The sequence below is a fragment of the Pristis pectinata genome, chromosome 9, assembly GCF_009764475.1.
Source record: "Pristis pectinata isolate sPriPec2 chromosome 9, sPriPec2.1.pri, whole genome shotgun sequence".
In the NCBI taxonomy this organism is placed as follows: domain Eukaryota; kingdom Metazoa; phylum Chordata; class Chondrichthyes; order Rhinopristiformes; family Pristidae; genus Pristis; species Pristis pectinata.
The window spans coordinates 4,636,751-4,656,860 of record NC_067413.1 but is presented as its reverse complement, the minus strand read 5'-3'; positions in this window follow the sequence as shown (position 1 = coordinate 4,656,860).

Sequence of the window (20,110 nt, the reverse complement as noted above, 5' to 3'; positions counted from 1 at the left end):
TCCAATAAAGTAGAAGTAAATACTGCATAAGTTACTTGATTATACTTGATTAAGTTATACAGGCACATCCTCCGCACCAATGGTAGTATCCTCAGGAAGTGCTGCCAAAATTAGGCAACATCTATCATCAAAGATCCCCTCTATCCGGACCATGCCATCTTCTCGCAGCTACCATTGGGGCGGAGGTACAGGAGTCTGAAGTCCCACACCACCAGGTTCAAGGACAACTACTTCCCTTCAACCATTCGGTTCTTGAACTGGTGCCCCAGATCAAATCAAAAGAGCTGGTCATGGACTTTAGGAAAGAGGGCAGTGTACATTCACCTGTCTACATCAATGGTGCTGAGGTCGAGGGGGTTGAGAGCTTCAAGTTCCTAGGAGTGCACATCACCAATAGCCTGTCCTGGTCCAACCACGTAGATGCCATGGCCAAGAAAGCTCACCAGCACTTCTACTTCCTCAGAAGGCTAAAGAAATTTGGCATGTCCCCTTTGACACTCACCAATTTTTATCGATGCGCCATAGAAAACATCCTATCTGGATGCATCACGGCTTTGTATGGCAACTGCTCTTCCCGGGACTGCAAGTAACTGCAGAGAGTTGTGGACGCAGCCCAGTGCGTCATGGAAACCAGCCTCCCCTCCATGGACTCTGTCTATACCTCTTGCTGCCTTGGTGAAGCAGCCAACATAATCAAAGACCCCACCCACCAGGGTCATTCTCTCTTCTCTCCTCTCCCATCAGGCAGAAGATACAGGAGCCTGAGAGCACGTACCACCAGGCTCAAGAACAGCTTCTATCCCACTGTGATAAGACTATTGAACGGTTCCCTTATTTGATAAGATGGACTCTTGACCTCACAATCTGCCTTGTTAAATTACCTTGCACCTTAATGTCTACCTGCAATGCACTTCCCTGTAGCTGTGACATTTTACTCTGTATTCTGGTATTGTTTTTACCCTGTACTACCTCAATGCACTGTGTAATGAATTGATCTGTACAAACAGTATGCAAGACAAGTTTTTCACTGTACCTCGGTACAAGTGACAATAATAAACCAATACCAATACCAATACCAACCAGCACAACCCTAAACACTACCTCAGTACAACAACACTATAACCACTTTGATCACTTTGCACTACAATGAATTTTAGGGTTTTTTGTTCTATCTGTTCTTTCTTGTAAAAAATGTGTTTAATTTATGTTTAATATATGTTTTTCTTGTTAAAGCTGTTTATATAATGCTCTGTGCCTGTGATGCTGCTGCAAGTAAGTTTTTCATTGCACCTGTGCACACACGGACGTGCATATGGCAATAAACTCAATTTTGACTTTGATCATGGGGTTGAGGAGATGAAACAAACCTAAAAATAAGACGACTGTCCAGGCATTCGTCCAGACTATTGATTATCATCTGCGTCTTTCTAGCTATCTCTCTGTCTGACTCAATTCCCATTCAGCCATGGCTCTCCTATTGATCTTGTCACATGTCTGCCCACCTTTGTGTATTCTCCTGTTTACTGATATAGATTGAGATAGAAAGAGAGTGCAAGCTAGGAATACTGGCCTTTTGCAAGGGGACTGGAGTATAATAGCAGGGAAGCTTTGTAGAAGGTGTCTCCTTACACCTCCTTGATACTGATACTGGATACTGAAAGGCCTGGATAGAGTGGACGTGAAGAGGATGTTTCCATCAGTGGGAGAGTCATGGATCCAAGGACACAGCCTCAGAATAAAGGGACGTCCCTTTAGAACTGAGATGAGGAGGAATTTCTTCAGCCGGACGGTGGTGACTCTGTGGAATTCGTTGCCACAGAGGGCTGTGGAGGCCAAGTCATTGTGTGTATTTAAGGCAGAGATAGGTTCTTGTTTGTTAAGGGGGTTAAGGGTTATGGGAAGAAGGCAGAATAATGAGATTGAAAAAATATCAGCCACAATTGAATGGCGGAGCAGACTCAATGGGCTCAATGGATTAATTCTGTTCCTACATCTTACAATCTTATGGGCTTATTTAAGGAGGGACATACCTGCATTGGAGGCTGTTCACTAGGTTGATTACTGGAATAAGGAAAGGTTGAGCAGATTAAAGCTATACTGAATCTGAAGTTATCTAAATATTTTACAATTTTCAGATAACTTACTTTGTTCCTGTTTGTAGCAGGACTGGCCCTTTATACTTGTCCTTCCTAAAGCCATAGAGTCATAGAGTAATCTATGGCCTATGGCCCAACTGTTTCATGTGGACCAAGTTGCCCTTATAAGCTCTGCCCATTTGCTCAGACTTGACCCATATCTTCTAAACATTTCCCACCCATGTACCTGACCAAATGTCTTTTAAATGTTGGTAATGTACCTGCCTCAACCACTTCCTCTGGCAGCTCGTTCCATATATGCAACACACTCTGCGTGAAGAAATTGTCCCTCAGGTCCCTTTTAAATCTCTCCCCTCTCACCTTCAACCTATGCCCTCTTGTTTTTAATTCCCTTTCCCTGGGAAAACGACCGTGCACATTCACCCCATCAATGCCCCTCATGATTTAGTACACCTCCATAAGGTCAGCCCTCAGTCTCCTACATTCCAAGGAATAAAATCCTTGCCTCTACCCATTTTCTCCTTCCCTTTGCATATTCTGGCCCGCTCATAGGCAAAACTACACAACATCCCCCAGACTTCAAAACATTAGCAACACATTACACAAAGGAGCTTCACTGTCCATTCAATGGAGGCACCATGTCACCCTTCTACGGACGTTCCCTTTTTCCCACACTTTGCCCTCCCTCATCTCCTCTGCAGCTTGGGCCAACTCACTTTCCCTCTGTCTCAGTCCTGATGAAGGTTCTTCGACTGGTTTCTTTTTCCACAGGTGCTGCTTGGCAGGCCCCAGACCTTCCGGTATTTCTGTCTTTGCTTGAAGCTATACACGTTGCAGTTCAGGAGAATGAGAGATGGACAAAGACATGATAAGGAAAAGAGCAAGAAGAGGAAGAGGCCGAGAAGAGGGTAGAGAGAGAGAGGAAAAAAGAATGAGGGGAGAAAGAGGAGTGAAAGATAGAGGGGAAAGAGGAGGGGGAGAGACAGTGAGAGAGAGAGGGGGTCAAAGGGTCATACAGCACAGAAACAGGCCCTTCAGCCCACCAGGACCATGCCTGCCATCAAGTATCTGTCAATACAAATCCTATGTTCAAGCACTTGGCCCATGTCCTTCTATACCATAGAGTTTCAGGGCCTCGTCTAAATACTTCTACACTTCTTAAATGTTGTGATAGAACCTGCCTCCAACACCCCCTCAGGCATAGATGAGATGCAATTAAGCAATTAAGAAGACAAAAATTAGTAAATTGGTTTATTATTGTCACTTGTACTGAGGTACAGTGAAAAACTTGTCTTGCACACCATTCAGACAGATCGATTCATTACACAGTGCATTGAGGTAGTACAAGGTTAAAACAATACAGAATACAGAGTGAAGTGTCACAGCTACAGGGAAGTGCAGTGCAGGCAGACAATAAGGTGCAAGGTCATAATGAGGTAGATTGTGAGGTCAAGAAGTCCAAAAGGAAACTGTTCAATAGTCTTATAACAGCAAGAATAGAAGCTGTCCTTGAGCCTGGTGGTACCATAGAACCATAGAACCACACAGCACAAAACAGGCCCTTCGGTCCACCGTGTCGTGCCATCCATCAGACCACCCTCACACTACCTAACCCCTTCCTCCCGCATATCCCTCTATCTCACGTTCCTCCATATGCCTATCCAACAAGCTCTTGAACCTGTTCAATGTATCTGCCTCCACCACCACCCCAGGCAGTGCATTCCATGCACCAACCACTCTTTGGGTGAAAAACCTCCCTCTGACATCTCCCCTGGACCTCCCACCCATAACCTTAAAGCCATGACCTCTCGTCTTGAGCATTGGTGCCCTGGGAAGGAGGCGCTGGCTGTCTACTCTATCTATTCCTCTCAATATTTTATATACCTCTATCATATCTCCTCTCATCCTCCTCCTTTCCAGTGAATAAAGCCCTAGCACCTTAAGCTTCTCCTCATATTCAATACTCTCCAATCCAGGCAGCATCCTGGTAAATCTCCTCTGCACCCTCTCCAACGCCTCCACATCCTTCCTATAATGAGGCGACCAGAACTGAACACAGTACTCTAAGTGTGGCCTAACTAGAGTTTTGTAAAGCTGCATCATAACCTCACGGCTCTTAAACTCAATCCCGCGACTTATGAAAGCCAACATCCCATTGGCCTTCTTAACTGCTCTTTCCACCTGTGAGGCAACTTTCAATCAACTGTGAATATGAACCCCCAGATCCCTCTGCTCCTCCACACTGCCAAGTACCTTGCCGTTTACCCTGTACTCTGCCCTGGAGTTTGTCCTTCCAAAGTGTACCACCTCACACTTCTCCGCATTGAACTCCATCTGCCACTTGTCAGCCCAGCTCTGCATCCTATCAATATCCCTCTGTAAGCTCCGACAGCCCTCCACACTATCCACAACACCGCCTATCTTAGTGTCATCCGCAAACTTACTAACCCAGCCCTCCACCCCCTCATCTAAGTCATCTATAAATATCACAAAAAGTAGAGGTCCCAGAACTGATCCCTGTGGGACACCACTAGTCACTGCCTTCCAATCCGAGGGCACTCCTTCCACCACAACCCTCTGCTTTCTACATGCAAGCCAATTCCTAATCCACACAGCCAAGCTTCCTTGGATCCCTTGGCCTCTGACCTTCTGAAGAAGCCTACCATGAGGAACCTTATCAAATGCCTTACTAAAATCCATGTAAACCACATCCACCACACTTCCCTCATTAATCTTCCTGGTCACCTCCTCAAAGAACTCTATCAGGCTTGTGAGGCAAGATCTTCCCTTCACAAAGCCATGCTGGCTGTCCCTAATCAGTCCATGATTCTCAAGGTGTTCATAAATCCTATCCCTTAGAATCCTTTCTAACAGCTTACCCACCACAGACGTGAGGCTCACCGGTCTATAATTCCCTGGCCTATCCCTATTACCTTTTTTGAACAAGGGGACCACATTCGCAACCCTCCAATCCTCCGGCACCACCCCCATAGACAACGAGGACTCAAAGATCCTTACCAGCGGTTCAGCAATCTCCTCCCTAGCCCCTCGAAGCAGCCTGGGGTAAATCCCGTCAGGCCCCGGAGATTTATCTGTCTTAATATTATTTAACAACTTCAACACATCCTCTCTCTTGATATCAACAACCTCGAGAACATTACCCCTACCAGCACTCCCTTCCGCATCATCAAGACCCCTCTCCCTGGTGAATACCGAAGGGAAGTACTCATTCAGAACTTCTCCCACTTCCGCCGCCTCCAGGCAAATTCTCCCACCTTTGTCCTTAATCGGACCTACCTTCACCCTAGCCATCCTCCTACCCTTCACGTACTTGAAAAAGGCCTTGGGATTTTCCTTAACCCTACTAGCCAAAGCCTTTTCATGTCCCCTTCTAGCTCTCCTCAGCCCTTTCTTAAGTTCCTTCCTCGCTACCCTATATTCCTCACGGGCCCTGTCTGAACCTTGCTGCTTATACCTCACGTATGCTACCTTCTTCTCCCTAACAAGTCGTTCCACCTCTCTCGTCACCCACGGTTCCTTCACCCTGCCATTCCTTCTCTGCCTCACCGGGACATATTTATCCCTAACATCCTGCATAAGATCCCTGAATATCGACCACATCCCCATGGTACATTTTCCTTCAAAAAGGACATCCCAATTTATACTCCCGAGTTCTCTCTTTATAGCCTCGTAGTTAGCCCTTCCCCAATTGAAAAACCTCTTGTCCTCTCTGCACCTGTCCCTGTCCATGACGTGCTTTCAGACTTTTGTATCTTCTGCCTGATGAAGAGGGGAGAAGAGAGAAAGTCCAGGATGGGAGGGGTCTTTGATTATGTTGGCTGCTTTACCGAGGCAGTGAGAAGTGTAGACAGAGTCCATGGAGGGGAGGCTGTTTCCCATGACATGCTGAGCTGTGTCCATGACTCTCTGCTGTTTCTTGCGGTCCCAGGCAGAGCAGTTGCTGTACCAAGACGTGATGCATCCAGATAGGATGCTTTCTATGGTGCATCGATAAAAATTGGTGAGGGTCAAAGGGGACTTGCCAAATTTCTTTAGCCTCCTGAGGAAGTAGAGGCGCTGGAGAGCTTTCCTGGCTGTGGCCTCTATGTGGTAGAGGGAGGAGAAGAGGTGAAAAAAGGAGCGAGGGAGATGAGAGAGGAAATGGAGGGAGAGAAGTGGAGAAAAAGGAAAAAGAAAGAAGGAGGTGGTGGGGAGAGAGGGAGAGAAAGAGGAAGAGAGAGCAGAAAGTATGGAGAGGGAGAGAGAGTTTGGGAAACCATGCAGATCATGGTGGAGGGAGACACAGTTAGAAACTCTTGTCTGGAATTGATCAGGGTCAAATGTTCAAACTATTGTCACGACATTTCGAGGAGACATAATGAGTACCAGTACGAGAGGAATGAGTGGGCTAATCAGATCAGGGAGAGATTAAGTCAATGACCACACTTATTTATGATGAACTTGTTTGTCATGAGTAATCTAGTCAGCCCACTCAGCTTCCTTGTAGTACTCCCTGCCTAGACTATGTTAAAATCAATCCAGCAAATAATTAGGCAAGGAGTTATAAAAATGGATATATGGCAGCCTGGGTTTCTTTTTGACTGGCTTTGAAAAATCAAAATCAGAATCAAGTTTATTATCACTGAAGTATGTCGTGAAATGTGTTGTTTTGCGGCAGCAGTGCAGCGCAGGACATAAATTTTCTATAAATTACAAAATAAATAAATAGTGCAAATAAAATAAATAGCAAGGTAGTGTTCACGACGATGAATTTTGACTTTGAATATCATTGACAATGGATTTTTGGGATATTTTCCTGCTTCCTCTGCTACCAGTGGTGATCCCACCAGGAAATAAATCCATCTTTGCCAAAGGCACTGCTCCCAAATGACTCTTCTACACACCTGTCTAGACTTAAAGATAACAACTTACATTTATATAGCACACATGTCCACACTTAGAATTAACAACAACTAACATTGTGGGCTGTCTACACTTCTTGCTGCCTCAGTAAAGCAGCCAGCATAATCAAAGACCCCTCCCACCCCGGACATTCTCTCTTCTCCCCCCTCCCATCGGGCAGAGTATACAAAAGCCTGAAAGCACGTACCACCAGGCTCAAGGACAGCTTCTACCCCACTGTTATAAGACTATCGAATGGTTCCCTAGTACATAGAACATAGAAGAGTACAGCACAGTACAGGCCCTTTGACCCACAATGTTGTGCCAACCTGTATAAACCTACTCCATGATCAATCTAACCCTTCCCTCCTACACAGCCCATAACCCTCCATTTTTCTTACATCCATGTGCCTATCTAAGAGTCTTTTAAATGTCCCTATTGTATCAGCCTCTACCACCACCCCCAGCAGTGTGTCCCAGGCACCCGCCACTCTGTGTGTAAAAAACTTACCTTTGACAGCTCCCCTAAACTTTCCTCCTCTGACCTTAAATGGATGTCCTCTGGTATTGGCCATTGTTGCCCTGGGGAAGAGGTGCTGGCTCACCACTCTGTCTATTCCCCTCATAATCTTATACACCTCTATCAAGTCGCCTCTCATCCTGCGTCGCTCCAAAGAGAAAAGCCCTCGCTCACTCAACCTTTTGCTCATAAAACATGTTCTCTAATCCAGGCAGCATCCTGGTAAATCTCCTCTGTACCCTCTCTAAAGCTTCCACATCCTAAAACAATAAAATGGACTCTTGACCTCACAATCTACCTCGTTATGACCTTGCACCTTATTGTCTGCCTGCGCTGCACTTTCTCTGTAACTGTAACACTTCATTCTACATTCTGTTATTGTACTACCTCAATGCACTGATGTGATGAAATGATCTGTATGGATGGCATGCAAGATAAGTTTTTCACTGCACCTCAGTACATGTGACAATAATAAACCAATTTACCAATTTTTTCTTCTTAATTGCTTATTTCTCTCACATTAACCTTCGGTGACAAGGACTTCCAGATCCCTCTGAACAGAAGCAATCTCTCAGCAATTGAAAGATATTCCACCAGTCAATGTTTTCTACCGAAGTACAGGGACACACAATGTTCTCTTTGTATTTCATGTAGCATGACCCATTCACTTGACCCATCGATATCCCCCACTGCATCCTCCTCACAGCCCACACTCCCACCGAACTCTCTACCATCAGCAAACATGGAAAGGTTATACTTGGTCTCTCATCCAAATCATTCAGCAACTGGGATCCCAGCACTGTTCCTGACAGCACCGTACTGGTTACCCAGTCCCCCAATCCTGTTAGATACTGTTATATTTTCTGTCCATTAACCAATCCTCAATCTACCCCCAATCTACCCCTTTAGAGGGTATGTTCTATGAAGAGAGGTTGGGCAAACTTTGGTTGTTATATCTGGAGCGGTGGAGGCTGAGGGGAGACCTGATAGTGGTTGATAAAGTTATGAGGTAGACAGCTGGTACCTTTCTCCCAGGGTTGAAATGTCTAATAATAGAATGAGAGGGCAGAAAGTTTTTTACACAGAGGGTGGTGGGTGCCTGGAATGTATTGCCAGAGTTGGTGGTGGATGCAGATACGATAAAGGTGTTTAAGAGACTCTTAGATAGGCATATGATGTGCAGAGAATGGAGGGATATGGACTTGTGTCAGCAGAAGGGATTGGTTTAGTTAGGCTTTTAATTACTAATATAATTAGTTCGGCACAATATCATGGGCCAAAGGGCCTGTTCCTGTCCTATGTTCTATGTACAGTTGTACAAGACTTTGGTGAGGCTTCATTTGGAATATTGTGTTCAGTTTTGGCCACCCTGCTATAGGAAAAATGCCATTAAGCTGGAAAGAGTGCAGAGATTTACGAGGATGTTGCCGGGATTCAAGGGACTGAGTTATGGAGAGAGGTTGAGCAGGTTGGGACTGTTTTCACTGGAGTGTAGGAGAATGAGGGGTGATCTTATAGAGGTGTATAAGATCATGAGGGGCATAGATAGGGTGAATGCACACAGTCTTTTTCCCAGGGTTGGGGAATCAAGAACTAGAGGGCACAGGTTTAAGGTGAGAGGGGGAACCTGAGAGGCAACTTCTTTCCCCAGAGGGTGGTCAGTATATGGAACGAGCTTCCAGAGGAAGTGGTTGAGGCAGGTACAATAACAACTTCTAAATGGCACTTGGACATTTAGGATGGTTTAGGAAAGGTTTAGAGGGATATGGCCCAAACACAGGCAAATGGAACTAGGTTAGATGGGAATCTTGGTCGACATGGACCAGTTGGGCCGAAAGGCCTGTTTCTGTGCTGTATGACTCCATGACTCTACTGTAATTTTCTGCAACAATCCCTTATTGAATGTTTTCTGAAACTCCAAATAACCACAGCAGTTGGTTTGCCCTTATCAATTCTGCTAGCTACAACTGAAAAAAAACCTCTAACAGATATGTCAAATATGATTTCCTTTTCATAAATCCACACTGACTCTAGTGAATCCTATTATTAAGTTCAAAGTGATCTGTTACCACTTCCTTAATAAGTGTTTCCAATAATTTTCCCACTACTGACTTGAGGCTTACTGGTCTGTAGTTCCCTGTTTTCCCTTTCGTTTCTGAAATAGTGGACGTGGAGAGGATGCTTCCATCAGTGGGAGAGTCTAGGGTCCAAGGGCACAGCCTCAGAATAAAGGGACGCCCCTTTAGAACATCATATGGCTCCATTTGCTACCTATCAGCTTGTGGGAACCACTGCAAAATTTGTGGAATTTTGGAAGCTGACAAACAGTGTTTCCATCTCCGTGGCTACCAGTTTCCAAACCTGGAGATACAGATCAAAAGGTCCCATTAATTAATTGACATAATTTCATATCATCATGTTTCTAAGTATTTCAATGATTGCTGATATCTCTGAGCTCTTTATTTATTCCTGCAGGTTCCACAAATTCTGAAAGGTTTTCTGTGTCATCTTCGCTGAAGACAGGCATTGATATTGGTTTGTTATGGTCACATGTACTGAGATACAGTGAAAAGCTTTTGTTTGTGTGCCATCCAGACAGATCATTCTGTACATAAGTACATTGAGGTAGTAAAAAGAAAACAGAATGCAGAATATAGTGTTGCAGTTACACAGAAAGGGCAGTGCAGGTAGACAAATAAAGTGCAATGGCCACAATGGGTAGATTGGGAAATCAAGAGTTCATTTTTAGTGTATGAGAGGTCCATTCAAGGGTCTGATAACAGTGGGATAGAAGCTGTCCTTGAGTCTGGTGATATGGGCTTTCAAGATTTTGTATCATCTCAATGGGAGAGGGGAGAAGAGAGAATGACTGGGGTGGGAGGGGTCCTTGATGTTTATTTAATTTCTTTGCTATTTCATCATTCTCTAATATGATTTGACCCTCACAAATTTTTACAAATGCACCATAGAAAGCATCCTATCCGATGCATCACAGCTTGGTATGGCAACTGCAGAGAGTTGTGGACACAGCTCAGCACATCACAGAAATCAGCCTCCCCTCCATGACTCTGTCTACACTTCTCGCTACCTCGGGAAAGCAGCCAACATAATCAAAGACCCCACCCACCCCAGACATTCTCTCTTCCCCCACCACCCCCACCACTCCATCGGGTAGAAGATACAAAAGCCTGAAAGCACATACCACCAGGCTCAAGGACAGCTTCTATCCCTCTGTTAACAAAGGATACGGTAAGATATCTTTATTAGTCATATGTATATCGAAACACACAGTGAAATCCATCTTTGCGTAGAATGTTCTGGGGCAGCCAGCAAGCGTCGCCACACTTCCGGCACCAACATAACACGTACACAACTTCCTAACCAGTACATCTTTGGAAGACTATCGAATGGTCCCCTAGCACAATAAGATGGACTCTTGACCTCACTATCTACATTGTTACGACCTTGCACCTTATTGTCTGCCTGCACTGCACTTTCTCTGTAACTGTAACACTTCATTCTGCATTCTGTTATTGTTTTCCCTTGTCCTACCTCAATGTAAGACCATAAGACAAAGGAGAAGTCAGCCATTCAGCCCATCGAGTCTGCTCTGCCATTCTATCATGAGCTGATCCATTCTCCCATTTAGCCCCACTCCCCCGCCTTCTATAGATAAGATAAGATAAGATTTCTTTATTAGTCACGTGTACATCGAAACACACAGTGAAATGCATCTTTTGCGTAGAGTGTTCTGGGGGCAGCCCGCAAGTGTCGCCATGCTTCCAGTGCCAACATAGAGCATGCCCACAACTTCCTAACCCATACATCTTTGGAATGTGGGAGGAAACCGGAGCACCCGGAGGAAACCCACGCACACACGGGGAGAACGTACAAACTCCTTACAGACAGTGCTGGATTTGAACCCAGGTCGCTGGCGCTGTAAAGCGTTATGCTAACCGTTACACTACCATGACTGTCCTAACCATAACATTTGATATACTGACATTATGAAATGATCTGCATGCAAAACAAAGATTTTCGCTGTACCGAGGTACAGTGACAATAATATTAATGATTTATCAGTTTAATTTCTCCTGTCTCAGCCTGTTGGAGACCCACATTAAATTTAATTAACCATTCCTTTTTACACATCCATAGAAACTTTTGCAACCTTTTGCTATGTTTCATGCTTGACCACTCCTACATGCTATTTTTGCTTTCCTTAGCAACGCCTTGTTTCTCCTTTGCTAAATTTGGAAATTCTGCTTTTTAGGACAACAGTAAGTGTGGTGCAGTAGTGCAGAGAGTGGAGTCGTCATCTCAGGGCTCCAGCAACCTAGGTTCAATCTGACATGAGTTTGCCAAAGGAATAACAGTAAACTAACAATGGCTAATGATTCATGAATCAATACATAGATTAATGAATCAACAGGCAGGCACGGTAGTGTAGCGGTTAGCGTAATGTTATTACAGCGCCAGCCACCTGGGTTCAATTCCAGCTGCTGTCTGTAAGGAGTTTGTACGTTCTCCCCGTGTCCGCGTGAGTTTCCTCCGGGTGCTCCAGCTTCCTCCCACATTCCAAAGACGTACGGGTTAGGAAGTTGTGGGCATGCCACGTTGGTGTCAGAAGCGTGGCGACACTTGCGGGCTGTCTCCAGAACACTACGCAAAAGATGCTTTTCACTGTGTGATATCTTGTCTTATCTTATCTTACAGAGTCCACAAGTACTTTGTATCCCCTTAAAGTAAAAATAATCCAACAAATTTTCCAGCTATTGCTATGTGGTGTTAAAAATAGATTTAGATCAAAGGAAAAGGCAAATAATAGAAGTTATAGAGTCATACAACACGGAAGCTCGTCCTTCAGCCTATTGAGGGGAGGACTGAAGGTGGAGGGGGAGGAAGTGTCACAGAGGCAGGGAGTCTGCAGAAGAACTTGGACAGGTTGGGAGAGTGGGCAAAGAATTGGGAAATGGAAAACAGTGTGGGATAATGAACTGTGACAGGAAGAATACATTGCAGACGATTTTCTAAATGGGGAGAGAATTCAGAAATCGGAGATGCAAAGGGACTTGGGAGTCCTCATTTAGGATTCCCTTAAGGTTAACTTGCAGGTTGAGTCAGTAGTAAGGAAGGCAAATGCAATGTTAGCATTCATTTCGAGAGATCTAGAACATAAAAGCAAGGATGCAGTGCTGAGGCTTTATAAGGCGTTGGTCAGACCATATTTGGAATATTGTGAGCAGTTTTGGGCCTTGTATCAAAGGAAAGATGTGCTGGCCCTGGAGAGGGTCCAGAGGAGGTTCACAAGTATGATCCTGGGAATGAAAAGCTTAATGTATGAGGAGCGTTTGATGACTCAGTGCCTGTACTCAATGGAGTTCAGAGGATGGGGGGGGGGGGGGGGTCTCATTGAAATTTACCGAATACTGAAAGGCCTGAACAGAGTAGACGTGGAGAGGATGTTTCCATCAGTTAGGAGAGTCCAGGATCTGAGGGCACAGCCTCAGAATAAAGGGATGTCTGTTTAGAACTGAGATGAGGAGAAATTTCTTCAGCCAGAGAGTGGTGAATCTGTGGAATTCGTTGCCACAGAGGGCTGTGGAGGCCAAGTCATTGGGTGTACTTAAGACAGTGATTAATAAGTTCTTGATTGGTAAGGGTTACGGGGAGAAAGCGGGAGAATGGGGTTGATAAAAATCAGCCACGATCGAATGGTGGAGCAGACTCGATGGGCCGAATGGCCGAATACTGCTCCTATGTCTTATGGTTTTATGGAGTCCACACTGGCTATCAGCCACGCATTTGCATTAATGCAACACTTAATCCTATTTTATTCTCTCCACATACCCATCAACTGCCCACCCCCTCCAATTATACCACTCACCCATTGGAAGGTTAATTGGTCACTGTGTTAATTCCCAACCTCGATCACTTTGCAATGATTCTGTAATGCCTAAATTGACTGTGTCCATTTATTTCTATTTGTGCTATTAGCTCACCCACCTTGTTAGAAATGACATGTGCATTCGGATGAAGTACCTTCAGTCTTGCATCTTTTTTTACCATTCTACTGCCCCCCTCACCCCGGAATCAGAATCAGGTTTATTATCACTGACGTATGTCGTGAAGTATGTTGTTTTGCGGCAGCAGTGCAGTGCAAAGACATAAAGACATCAAAATTACTATTAGTGACAAAATTAAATCAATAGTGCAAAAGAGGAATAACGAGGTCGTGTTCGTGGGTTCATGGACCGTTCAGAAATCTGATGGCCCAAGATAGATCCGCTGAGATGTTGACATCCAGGAACCTGAAGCTGCTCACCTGTTCTGCTGACTTCCCCTTCCTGAAGTCCACAATCTGTTCCTTGGTCTTGCTGACGCTGAGTGTGAGGTTGTTGTTGTGACACCACTCAACCAGCCAATCTATCTCACTCCTGTACATCTCCTCATCACCATCTGAGATTCTGCCAACAACAGTGGTGTCATCGGTGAATTTATAGATGGCGTTTGAGCTGTGCCGAGCCACACAGTCATGAGTGTAGAGGGAGTAGAGCAGTGGGCTAAGCACGCATCCTTGAGGTGCTCCTGTGTTGATTGTCAGCGAGGAGATGTTATCACCGATCCGCACTGACTGTGGTCTCCCGATAAGGAAGTTGAGGATCCAGTTGCAGAGGGAGGTACAGCGGCCTTGGGTTTGAAGCTAGTTGATTGGTACTGAGGGGATGATGGTTGTAACTGGAGGTGCATTATTTTACTTGTCTCTGCCGCCTCTTTCTTAGCTCACTCCAGAGATCAACACCCATCTTGCTACCCTGCATCATTGGCATTAACTTTCTAGAGGTACACTCACCAGAACCCACTCCATCAATACTTAATTTAAGGTTTCACCTAAGGCCTTGGTTATTCAACCTGCTAGGACTCTGATCTCACCCTGCTTTACATGGAGATACAAGATAAGATATTTATTTATTAGTCACATGTACATCGAAACACACAGTGAAATACGTCTTTTTGTGTTACTGAGAATATGCTGGGGGGCAGCCCGCAAGAGTCACCACTCTTCCGGCGCCAACATAGCATGCCCACAGCTCCTGACCTGTATGTCTTTGGAATGTGGGAGAAAACCGGAGCACCCGGAGGAAACCCACTCAGACACAGGGAGAACATACAAACTCCTTACAGACAGCAGCGGGAATTGAACCTGGGTCACTGGCGCTGTTAATAGCATTATACTATCTGCTATGCTGCAGATGCTGGAATCTGGAGCAACTCAACGGGTCAGGCAGCATCTGTAGAGGGAAATGGACAGTCGATATTTTGTGTGGAGACCCTTCATCTGGACTGGAAGAATTAGAGGGGAGCTAGCCAGTATAAAGAGGAAAGGGGGAGTGGGGAAAGAGCTGTCAAGTGATAGGTGGATCGAGGTGAGGAGGGGTTGATTGCCAGATGAGGTCAGGTAGAGGAGGGAGGGGTGGAGATGGCGGCAGAGGCTGGGAGGCGATAGATGGAGGCAACAAAAGGCTGCAGGAGTCCGATAGGAAAGGAAGGTGGGGAGTGGAGCCAGATAAAGGAGGGACGGTGGACAGATGGGAACAGTGAGGGTGGCAGGGGACCAAGTGGGAGGAGTGTGTGGGTGATGAGCAGATAGGCAGGCATGGTAGTGTAGCGGTTAGCGTAACGCTATTACAGCGCCAGCGACCCGTGTTCAATTCCCGCCACTGTCTGTAAGGAGTTTGTACGTTCTCCCCGTGTCTGCGTGGGTTTCCTCCGGGTGCTCCGGTTTCCTCCCACATTCCAAAGACATACGGGTTAGGAAGTTGTGGGCATGCTATGTTGGTGCCGGAAATGTGGTGACACTTGCGGGCTGCCCCCAGAACACCCTACACAAAAGATGCATTTCACTGTGTGTTTCAATGTACATATGACCAATAAAGACATCTTATATCTTATCTCTTAGATGGAGGAGGGGAAACATGAAGCAAAAAACAAACTGTTGGAAGAACTCAGCGGGTCAGGCAGCATCTGTGGGGCGAAAATGGACAGTCGACGTTTCAAAGATCCAAAATGTTGACTGTCCATTTCTCCCCACAGATGCTGCCTGACCTGCTGAGTTCCTCCAGAAGTTTGACTTTTTTGGTCCAGATCTGCAGTCTCTTGTGTCTCAGTACGAAATGTGAAGCCTGTTCCAACAGAACATCTCGCTCTTCCCCCAGCCCTCATGCCAGTATTCCATGAAATGAAAACTATTTCTCCCTCTCCACTCTCTGAATCACACATTCTGCTTCCTAATCTTATAGACCCGAAGCCAATATGCAGTTGGTTTAGGTAGCAATCCAGGGATTGTTACCTTTGTGGTTTTGCAGTACCCTGTACAGTTGCAGCAAATCAACCTTTTGCGATTCATGCACAAGCACTCCCAAGTCCCTCTGCACAACAGCAGCATGCTGCAGTCTTTCACCATTTAAATAATAATCTGATCTTCTATTTTTCCTTCCAAAGTGGATGACCTTGCATTTACCAACATTGTACTTCATCTGCCAGACTTTTGCCCACTCACTTAACCTATCTATATCTCTCTGTAGACTCTCCGCATCCTCTGCTACATCTATTTCTTGGTTTATTGCCTGTGCCACTGTAATGTTATTATTTGGTGACCTATAGACAACTATCACCAGTTATTTTTTCCCTTTACTATTCCTAAGGGCAGGCACGGTAGCATAGCAGTTAGCGTAACACTGTTACAGTGCCAGTGACCCGGGTTCAATTCCCCCCGCTGTCTGTAAGGCGTTTGTATGTTCTCCCCGTGTCTGCGTAGGTTTCCTCCAGGTGCTCCGGTTTCCTCCCATATTCCAAAGACGTACGGGTTAGGAAGCTGTGGGCATGCTATGTTGGCGCCAGAAGCGTGGCAACACTTGTGGGCTGCCCCCAGAACACTCTACACAAAAGATGCATTTCACTGTGTGTTTCAATGTACATGTGACTAATAAAGAAATCTTGTCTTGTCTTATCTTGATGTTTAATTTGGACCATGGCTGCACTGATACCTTCAGCAGAACTTCAACAGAGAGAAGAAATTCTGCAGATGTTGGAATCTGGAGCAATACACAAAAAGTACTGGAGGAACTCAGCAGGTCAGGCAGCATCTATGGAGGAAAATAAACAGTCGATGTTTTGGGCTGAGACCCTTCATCAGAACTTGCTTTGTTACTCTCACCTCTGTCATTGGTTCCCAGATGGACCATTTCCCCTGTTGCTCCCAAGCTCTTCCATTGCCCTTAACCCTGGCATGTACAGCCTTCTGCCCCTGGGTTTTGCAGAGAAGAGTATCATAGAGTCATACAGCATGGAAACAAGCACTTCAGCCCAACTCGTCCATGCTGACCAAGTTGCCTACTTGAGCTACAAACAAGCTGCTGGAGGAACTCTACGGGTCAAGCAGCATCTGTGGGGGGAAAGCGAACTGTTGACATTTCGGCTCGAAACCCTGCATCAGAATGGTTCTCCTGTCTTGTGTCTTCTGCAAACATGAGCTGGTCCCACTTGCCCGCGTTTGGCTCATAACCCTCTAACCCTTTCCTATCCATGTACCCGTGCAAATGTCTTTTACACGCTGTAATTGCACCCGCCTCTACCACTTCCTCTGGCAGCTCGTTCCATATACCCACCGCCCACCACCCTACTGACTATGCTGACCCCTTGAGCATGTCATTTTTGAATGGTCCCCTGTGTCATGGTCAGTTTGTTCTTGGTCTCTGCTCTCGTTAACAGAAGCTGCCAGAACCTTGAACCCATTGGACACTAACAACATTGTGTGTACTTAAGGCAGAGATTGATAGGTATCTGAGAAGCCAGGGCAACAAAGGTTATGGTGAAAAGGCGGGGGAGTGGGACTAAATGGGAGAATGGATCAGCTCATGATAGAATGGCGGAGCAGACTCGATGGGTCGAATAGCCGATTTCTGCTCCTTTGTTTTATGGTCTAACACCACACTCTGGATCCCCCACACTGGCCTCACTTGTAGACACCCCCGAATGAAGGAGGGGAAGGGAGAGAGGTTAGGGAGGAGGGATGAAAAGGAGAGGGGAGGAGAGGAGGGCAGGATGGGAGGGAGGAAGAAAGGCGAGTGAGGAGAGGGAAAGGGAGAGAAGACCAGAGAGCAAAGTTATGGAGTAAGAGGTTTAGAGGGGCTATCAGGAAGAATACTTTTCACATAGAGGATGTTTGGCGTGCACTGCCTGTGATGGTGGTGGAGACAGAAACATTTAAGTAGTATCTAGACAAGGCAGGGATTAATACAGAAGGGTCAGCACAGGATGGATGGGCTGAAGGGTCTGTTTCTGCGCTGTATGACTCTATCCCTTTAAGGTGAGAGGGGAAAGATTTAAAAGGGACCTGAGGGGCAACTTCTTCACTGGGTATATGGAACGAGCTGCCAGAGGAAGTGGTTGAGGCAGGTACAATAACAGCATTTAAAATCAGGATCAGAATCAGAATCTGGTTTATTATCACTGACATATGTCATAAAATTTGTTGTTCTGCGGCAGCAGCGCAGTGCAAAGACATAAAGACATATAATTACTATAAGTTACAAAAATAAATAAATAGTGCAAAAGAGGAATAACAAGGGAGTGTTCATGGGTTCATGGACCGTTCAGAAATCTGATGGCGGAGGGGAAGAAGCTGTTCCTGAATCATTGAGTGTGGGTCTTCAGGCTCCTGTACCTTCTCCCCAATGGTAGTAACGAGAAGAGGGCGTGTCCCGGATGGTGAGGGTCCGTAGTGATGGATGCCGCCTTCTTGAGGCATCGCCTCTTGAAGATGTCCTTGATGGTGGGGAGGGTTGTGCCCGTGATGGAGCTGGCTGAGTTTACAACCCTCTGCAGCCTCTTGCGATCCTGTGCATTGGAGCCTCCATACCAGGCGGTGATGCAACCAGTCAAAATGGTCTCCACTGTATATCTGTAGAAAGACACTTTAGCAAGTACATGGATGGGAAAGGTTTAGAGGGACAAGTATCCCTGCTGTATTGCTCTACGTTTCTATGAGCCAAATGTGGGCAAATGGACTCCATTAGATGGGAATCTTAGTCAGTATGGACCAGTTGGGCCAAAGGGCCTGTTTGTGTGTTGTATGACTCTGACTCGGGGTGGGGGGGGGCGCGGTGGTGGGAGAAGAGGCATGGTGGTGGGAGGAAGAGGTGGGGGATCAGGAGAATGGGAATGGAGGGAAGATTGGGGAGGAGTTGAGGGGAATGAACGGGGAAGAAGGGGTTGGAGAGTGAGAGGGAGGGTTGTGGGAAGGAAGAGGGGTTGAGGGGAGGACAGCGGGAGGGGAGGAAGGAGGGAAGAACAGCAGATGAGGCAAGGCAGAGGAAAATGAGGATGAGGAAAGGGGGAGGGTTGGAGTGGGAGGAGGTTGGGGTAGGAGGGTAAGACGAGGGCTGGAAGAGGAAGATAGGAGGTAGTGCACTGGAGGGGAGAGTGAGGGGAGGGGTAGGATTGGAGGAGGAAGGGGAGGAAGGGGAGGGGTTTGATGTGAGGAGGTGCTGGAGGGCAAGGAAGGAGGCGGAGGGAGGGTCAGGTAGGGTGTGGGAGGGCAGCAGAGGGGAGAGAATGGGTAGGGAGGAGGGATGGGAAGAGGGATGAATGGAGGGATAAGGAATGGAAAGGAGGAGAGGGAGTAGGAGGAGGGGAGGAGGGGATAGGGTAGGGTGATGAAAGGGTGAGTTGGGGACGGGTGGCCAGAGAGGGCAGTGGAGAGAGGAAGGGAGAGGTTGGAGGGTAGGGACGGAAGAGGGAATGGGTGCAAGAGGGGGGACGAATGGGTGGGGGGATTTGGAGGGGATGGGGGGAGGCAAAGGAATGGGATCAATGCAGTATGGGGATAGGTGAATGCATGGAGGGGCCGAGGCTGAGGGGAGAGGAAAGGGAGGGAGAGGGGAGTGGGTGGTGAGGAGTGAATGACAGGGAGGAGGGAGAGAGGAGGGAGGTGCGGGGGTGAGAGGACATTGTGGGTTAAGCAAGGAGGGGAGTGGAGGGAGGTATGGAAAGGGGATGGGAGTGGGGAGAGGATGTGGGTGGGAGGGGAAGGGGATACAAGAGGGGAGGTGAGGAGGTGGTGCAGGGGAGGGGGAGAGAGGGATAGGTAGTGGGGTTGGGGGTAAGGTAGAGGAGGGAATGGAGAGTTGGAGAGCAGTGGAAGAGGCAGGACATGGCAGGGAGGGGGAGGGAGGGGCGGAGGGGCAGAGGGGAGGGGATGGTATGGTTGGGAGGTGGGAAGGAGGCGTTGATTGGGAGGGGGTGGGTGGGGAGGATGGGTGGGGCAGGGGAGGGCAATGGAGAAAGGGGCAGGAGCTGAGGATTGGGGGAAAGCGGAGGGTGTGAGGGATGGGGGGAAAGGTGAAGGGAGGGGCAGGGCAGGAAGGGTGAGGGGGAGTCATGGAGGGAGGGATGAGGAGAGAGGGAAAGAAAGGGGGAGATTGGATGTGGAGGGAGAGGAGGGAGAGAGGAGGGGTGGAGGAGGAGAGAGAGGGGTAGAGGGGGAGGAGGGAGAGGGGAGGAGGGAGAGGAGAGAGGAGGAGGGAGGGGG